This window comes from Notolabrus celidotus, chromosome 13, assembly GCF_009762535.1.
Source record: "Notolabrus celidotus isolate fNotCel1 chromosome 13, fNotCel1.pri, whole genome shotgun sequence".
Taxonomy (NCBI): Eukaryota; Metazoa; Chordata; class Actinopteri; order Labriformes; family Labridae; genus Notolabrus; species Notolabrus celidotus.
The window spans coordinates 24,594,357-24,602,180 of NC_048284.1; positions in this window are offsets into that span (position 1 = coordinate 24,594,357).

Genomic DNA, 7,824 nt, shown 5'->3' on the forward strand with positions numbered 1-7,824 from the left:
AAACTGCTTAAAGAAGCACCAGTGTGGTGGAATACACTACTTTAGCAAGAAGAGGCTGGATTGTTAAGAGCTTCTTTAATTGTCAATAAATGAGTTCTGCAACTACTGGGGACACTTTTCAGTCTCTGGAGGACCGAAGAACATACCAGAGTGATCTATGACGCCATTAAATCCAGTTAAAACATTTAAGGCGATCAGTTCTCGCAAAATTATTCGCCGTAAATCTCGTGCTTCCAGGGTGACAGTATATTCCGAGCGGGCGATTTAATTGTCAGCTAGAGACCACATCCCAACAAGCCCGTTGCCAGAGAGATTTTATATGTGCGTGATGTTCAAATTCTCAGCTTAGCTATCATGCAACACCACAAAGTAGATTGTGTTTGAAGGACAGCGTTTCACAACATAACTGATGTTACCCGTGGGACCAAGCAGTCGAGGAGTCTCCCCGATCAGGACTCCATTCAGGCGCTATAACTCTGGCGACATCCGAGGCTCAGTGAGGGGCAGGGCAGACATGACATGAAAGCGCCCCATCCTGGAAAAACCAGCAAGTTCTGAGTAAAAATGTGGAAAATACAGGGTCATGGGTCACACAATCAGACAATAGGCATTTATCTTTCGGGAAATCATGTTTTCCCCAAAACGTTCATGTTTCCTTTCGTTGAACCCTGTTTTCCAAAGATTGCTGGAACTGATTTTGTCTGAGGACATCTAAGGCTTGAAGCTCTGAAAGTGAACTCCCTCCAACCTCCTTTTTTATCCTCCTTTACACCCCCACCTTGTTGTGAGTCATCTCTGACCAGTAGCCTAATAGGCCCAGTCTAATTACAGGCTAAGGTTCTCAGCAAAGGCCCATCTGAGTGTGCTGCATCAGCGGTGACACTCTCCACTTGGTTTGTTAACTCATTCAGCACACACAGCATCAGACGCATCAAGTAAGACCTTGAAATTTCACAAACCAAGACTTCGTAGGGGCCGTTTTGATGGTTTGGAATTGGATCTAGTTTGTGTGGCTCCAGGTTGCAGAGTTCAGACTCAGGGTTTTGGAGCAGCTCCGAGCTGGACTGAGATCAGGAAGAGATCAGGAAAAAGAGAAAGGAAAGCGAGATCCAAACCCTCGGAAGTTGAGCCCTGCTGCTTCATGAACGCCCAGTGCTGCGGCTGCACGCTGTTCCTGCCCACCACTGTTGTTTTATTTCCTGTTTATCTGATTGGCTGTTGAGCCAGTTTGGGGCATGCTGACTGACAGACTGACAGATTTGACACTGATTGCCCCCTAGAAGTAACGGCAAAGAAATGGCATGATTCATCTGGAAGGTTTACAATAAAGGTTCATTTTCCGTCAGTGAAATTCATCATACAAGGTCCGTTTAGGTATCCAAGAGAAACAAATAGTATATTTGATATATTTTAATGCTCCAAGACAAAAAATATATATATGGTACATTTCAAGGTGTGGGTTCACAGAGTCTATGTTTATGTCTGTGTTCAATTGAGCATCCATAACTGACTCTTTCCCCCTCGATCTGGCTCTTTTCCACACTTCTTTATATCAATTTAGACCTAATGCACCTGGACTTTCCTCCATCCTGCCTCTAGCCATATACATGCAAACAATCTTACCTTCTGTCTCCTTCCTTTCCCTCCCTCCCTCCCTCCCTCCAGCCACTGTCCATCCCGCCTTACCTTCCTCCAGTCTCCAAACGGGAGCAGTGGAAACAGGCGAGTGATAGCCGATAGCCCCCCTGCGAGTGCTCGTCTGGGCCGCTGTTTTGCCTCTCGCCGGGCAGTCACTCTATCTGTATCGCCCGTTCCTCCTCCACCTCAAATAAATCATCCTCAATCCTACAACACATACAGGGAGAACAGAGAGAAATCTCCCCCTATAAATCTGGTATTAGTTTTACCTCGCATAATGAACACAGGGGCTAAACGGCCCCGGATACATGAGAACAGCATGTCTTGCAGATGTACTATAAATATTTTGATACTAGCCGGCTAGTTTGCAGAGGGGAAGTAGACCGGTGAAATACACAGAGGAAGGGAAAAGTGTAAAGTGGAATGTTGGCCTAGCCTGGGTGTCTGTATTGTCTTTAGCACCTACAGAAGGTCTTGGTCCAAGAAAAACGCTCTTTACAGGGTTCCTGTTCCCAGCCGCGGTCCGGTACCACTCCTGGATACGCTGCGTTTCCTTCAAGCAAATCCTTCAAACTGGTCTCAGAGGAGGGGGGCTCATTGTGTGATTAATAGCACAATCGGACCTGATTGAGTGATAGATGGTTTGAAGGGAAAACCAGCACGCCTTAAGGGACACTCCAGGGCGACTGAGTCTGGGAAAGACGGCTCGCTGAAGGGTTTGATGGGTGGAACGGCTGAATTAAAGTGAAGGGCTAATAATAGCATAGCTAATGGCACAAAAGCTGCACAGACAGGGGCAGCCAGAAAACGCCTGATGGCGTTAACGATATTTTGTTGCAGATCTGCAGAGACAAACTGTAACATACACACTAGCCTTTGGAAAAACTGAACTCCCCCATTTTCTGGCATCAACCCTGGGCACTGTCACCCTACCTCATCAAAGAGCCACAAACAGAAAACCTACAAACACACTGTTACGCATGCTGTGACAGCAGGTGGTGTGTGACACGTCAACATCTGAAAGCTCTCTGGCTCACAGAGAAAGAGTTCTCAGCTCTGCTCCCCCCGTGGCTCAGATCTATCATTGGGTCTCTTTAATGGCAGCCTTCGTCACATATTACTGCTTTATTTTCTCCTCTCCATCTCCCTGCCCACAGAAGTTCCTTTTTTGTTCCTATTTTTAAGTACAAGTGATCTCAATTAGGGACCTCCATGAAGGCGGTAGGCGGCAGACAGTCAGAGCAATAAGAGCAGAGAGGAAATTGTCTTTATACCCCCTCCTCCCCTCCTCCCTCCCTCCTTCACTACCCTCCTGCCACAAGCATCGAGCAGCCGCCCCCTCCATGTCTCCATCTCTTTCCATGCTGCTCTGTGCCATTTTTAAAGCAGAGTGAAATATGAAAGAAAACTCTGCATCTCTGTTTCTTGAGCAGAACTATATACACTGAACTATAAAGGCTCTTCACCTTATAGACTGATACAAACTTGGATTACACTCAGTGAAAACGGTTGTTGGGTAATATGCACACACACCACAAAACGTGCCGTCCTCTTCCTAACAGTTCACGGTGATGTCACGGGCTCTGTGACAAACAGTCATTAAGGGCTTTGCTGTGATCTAGGATCAGTGCGTGGATGTGAGGTTGCGTGGATGAGGTCACAAGGAGTAAAGTTTCTCCTGTCGTCATCATCCTCCTCTGTCGGCTAGCTTGTTCAGTAATTATGTGCCATATTGGCCGGCTACCAGCCCGAGTCTAACTAGCTGACCGTCAGTCTAGTTTTGTGGCTTCTCTCTGCTCTCCTGGTAGGCTTGGTTGATTGGCTGGTAGACTGGATCTTTGGCTCCTTTGCTGCCTAGCCTGGTGGGCTCGCTGATTGGTTAGCTGGCAGGACCGGTCGGCTGGTGGTCTGCCAAACATGGAAACATCCCGTTAGAGTTGAAACAGCCTGGGCCTCGTCACAGTGCTCCTCTAGAAGGCTATAATTAAGCGTCTTGAAAAATGCAGCACTGTGAAATGTAGCCTTAATCCTGCGTCTAAAGTGGCTGTACTTTTCCTCTTGAAGGATGAGAGTGTTTGCTTTTTGCAAAGGAGAAAAAGCAGCATATCCCTTTTATTTTCATTATTTTTCTTTGTGGAGGAGTCAAATACATGGTCATCTTCAAAAGAAGTGTAAACATGTGAATGCAAACTGTTGCACCTGACTTTGTTGCACATTTTAGCATAAACACTTAACTTTTACACCCCCTGTAATCTTTCCTAATGAGGTGTTAATAGTACGGATAGATGGGTTTCTAAACGTGTGTTCTTACGTGTCAAGAAAGATGTAATAAAGCTGACAGTTATATAAGGACGAGGGAAGTTAGACTTTGTGTAGAGTGTGTGTGCACATATTAGTGGTTCACACAGCCTTTGTCGTCCCAAGTGGGACTGGGAACAGAAACTTTTATTACATGCTTGATATCTCGACAGGAAAATTAGTCAAAGAGATGTCAGCTGAGTTTAATTTTTATTGGAGACAAATAATTGAAACTGAGCGGCAGAAATACAATATTACCATAAATCATAAAGCGCACATCCTGCTCACTGTGGTATACTGTGGTTCTTCACTGTTAGCGACTTCTCCTACTGTGCAATGACTCCAAGCCAGTGTAACACAGTAGATGAATAATACCAGAGCTGAGGGAGGCGATCCAGCTGTGCACCAGGCGAGCAGCCGCCACACTGAACCAGCAGCTTTATGCTCCATTCATTACTTCACAACATTAAATCTGTTAATACTGAGCCGGATAGGTCAGGTTTTCAAAAAGTCCAACAGTGCATGAGAGTTCCAGCGATCACATTTAATCAAAGGTTGATTTTAGACGGGGTTTAATCCAGGACACTCAAGCAGGGAAGTGGTATTTTTCGATTGAACTGTGTATTCTGGCACATTAACGCCTTCTCTGGTGTCTCCTTCACATCTCCGGGACATCAAACGATAGATTTTAAACTCAGAGGTTGCCCTACCTCTGACTGACAGAGAGCCAGACAGCAGGCCGTACTGAGTGAATGCGGGCGTATCCTGTAGGGAGCTGGAAGACAGATGCTGGACGTACAGCGGGGAGGCAAAGCGGAGTCAGATGGGACAAACACTCTTTGATGAGCTGAGTTGTCGGGGTTTTTGTCACGACTACACAGGGGTGAGGAGCTGAGGGGGTGCGCTTTGAGGCCTTGAATCAGACAGGGGGAATCATGAGACTCTTCCTGCCTTTCCCTCTGATGAGCCACCGAGTGCAGAGAGTCTAAAATTTACGACTGTTCTACAAAAAAATAGTTCCCAAAATTAAATTCCAGCTCAAATTTCATTCAAAATAATGTAGAACACATATGCGTTTAAATTAATTAGCCTGATTAAATTGATGGACTGAAATGGACTCAGAGGTTGTTATTATTTCAGCCGTAACATTTCCTAAATTAAATTCCTCTACAACATTAAGGATGTTTTCCACATTACAGCAAATGTATTCAGCGGTGAAAAAGTGATATTATCGGAGCTGAAACTTAACTCTGTTGGAATAACCGGCTCCACGGTCCCTGCAAGGCCATGTTTATCACTATTACAGATTTAATTACTACTATTCACATTTATCCATCCATGAATTGTTAGTTGATCTTTGAGAATGTTGGACAATGTGAACCATATTTCTACTGTTTGGGGCACACAGAGGGGAAGTGTAACTCAATCACTCTTTTTTTTCTCCTCCTCCCCGTCCACATGACGAGGTGCCAGATGCGTGTCAGTGCTTTTAGACTTTATATATATCCCTCCCACATCCTCACACACTCATATAGACCAGCGCTAACAGACATGCACTCATGTGCACACCCATGTACTGTCATACTTATGAAACACACAAAGTCAGGTTATTTCAAGTCACTTTTGGGCTTAAATTCTTTTTTTTCAACACAGAAATCTTTTTGTTAAAAAGTACAACACCATGTCGAAGTTTATGGCATCAAAACAAGCTGCGATAAAAACAGACAGGACCCAAATAACCTGACAGCTGTGCCTCCCAGTAGTCCCTTTTTATTTAGAAACAAGCCAGAAGTATCAAAGGCCTTTGTCTTTAAGTCAAGCACCAATAAAAGACTGTTTGGGAGCAACGGAAAAGGAACACAGAGTAGCTGCTGTGTGATGTGGCACTCAAAAACAGACTCATTGGGAGACTGATGGGTAATCGGGGTGGAGGGCGGAGGGCGGAGGGTGGGTGATGAGAGCCGGCTGAGATATGGAGTCTGTCAGAGGGTAGATGATGCCCTCTACAGTAGACACATGAGGGGAGGACGATACAGGCCTGCTCACTGCTTGCATTCACAGAAGCCTTCACAAAAACAAGATATTTTAAACATGTCAGGACTTCAATGAATACATTAAATCCTTTTTATTTGAACAAGGTTAAGCTCACAGTGAAAGGGTGTTATTCTCGGTGGAGAGAAAATGTTAGATTTGCTAAAAATGTGTGAATTTCTGTGTTTGTTATTTTTGCATTTCTTTGGAAAGTGTGTCATTTGCAATACTATAGTCTCCTTTTTAATGTGTATGGGGTAAAATGTAATCAGATCCTTTAAAGAAAGGTCCCTCACTGGGAAAATACACCATGCAATATTACATTTTTTAAATAAAAGGACGCCTTGATTATTTTTTAGAATTTCTACCAAAGGCTTACAAACACTGACTGTGAGTGTTCAACAATTATTTTGCATGTTATTGGAGAATTATTGTTGATGCATTGTTGTGTAAATTCTGTTTGTCTGTTTTATTTGGTGGAGGAAACATCATTTTTGACACGTTATAAAATGTCAAGCTGCTTTAACATAAGAACGACATTATATTTTGTAAGCTCACAAGCTTCTTGCTGAAAAGTATTTTTTCTGCAAAGTAATTATAGTAACCAAGGACATTCAATGGAGTATAAACTGCAGCATTTATTTAAAATGTGATGAAGTCTGAGGAAGCATTACAGTTTATTCCTCAACACAGTTTTCCGTTGCTTTCCTGTTTGTTTGAGATATGCATATTAAGTTTTGAATTACGCATCTTCAAAAACAGAGAGACTCATCTTTTGGCGCTGTTATGTTTCATACAAGTAATTAAACTGTTGCCATGTGAGTGTTTTACAAGCTGTATGAAGCACTAAAAATATAAATTCAAATAACTGGCGTTATAAAAACTGCCATCAGCGCACAAGCAGCGGCCACATGTGCGGTGGAACATAAATTATAGTCGGTGTAAAGTAGAATACCTGTACACCTGCACAACAGCTCTCCCCTGCGACCGAGTGAAACTCTACTCCAGCACCTCTACCTGACTCACCGCTCTCCGGTGACTCACTCACTCCTTTACCTTATGGAGTGTAGCTCACTTCTCACCCAGGCTCGGCTCTCTGAACGCTCTTCAGACGCGCACATTGTCAAGACATAGTTGTAACATAACGCGGACTGACGGACGGATGGAGTTACCGACTGGACATGACCGTCCCCGGCAGAGTTAGGAGCGCGTGGAGGGTCCAGGGGAGCGGTATTATGTGGGTATGTACAGCGGGCTGTGGGAGACTCAGTGTAACGACAAGGAGAGAGGCGTTAAACATAGCTCCATGTGTGTTTCATGAAGGTACAGACCTGACACGGAGACCTGTCCGCTCGTCTATACAGGCGTGATAGATTATGGCAGAGGGAATGGATCTGACTCCAGACACCACGTGTTGGAGTCGCATCAGCGCAATAATTGCTGGGCGCTCGAGCTATATAAACCACAAAAAGCCTGCGCACGGGAAACCCCGACCTCCAAACACTAACCACATTTACGGCTACAAAAACGGGATCTATTTTGCGCCTCCTTCATCTCACCGGTGATGATTTTTTTCCCCCGACTTCATCAACCTTTTTAACCCTAAACACAAAACCTGCGGGGCGACCGAGAGTCTATACGGAAAACGTGTAGAGTTTTCAGGCGTCTCTGGGTTATAAATAGCTCTATTAAGTATTGTTAAAGCGTATTCCTTTGACTTTGAAACTTTTTTGTGTGTACATAGCCTGCGGGCTTTCAGAAAGCCTTTCAGTTTGGCACAAAGACTTCAATGACGCACCTGGAGCAGCGCTTTGACTCCTCACTAAAGGAAGACAGACAAAAACTTTTTTGAGCATC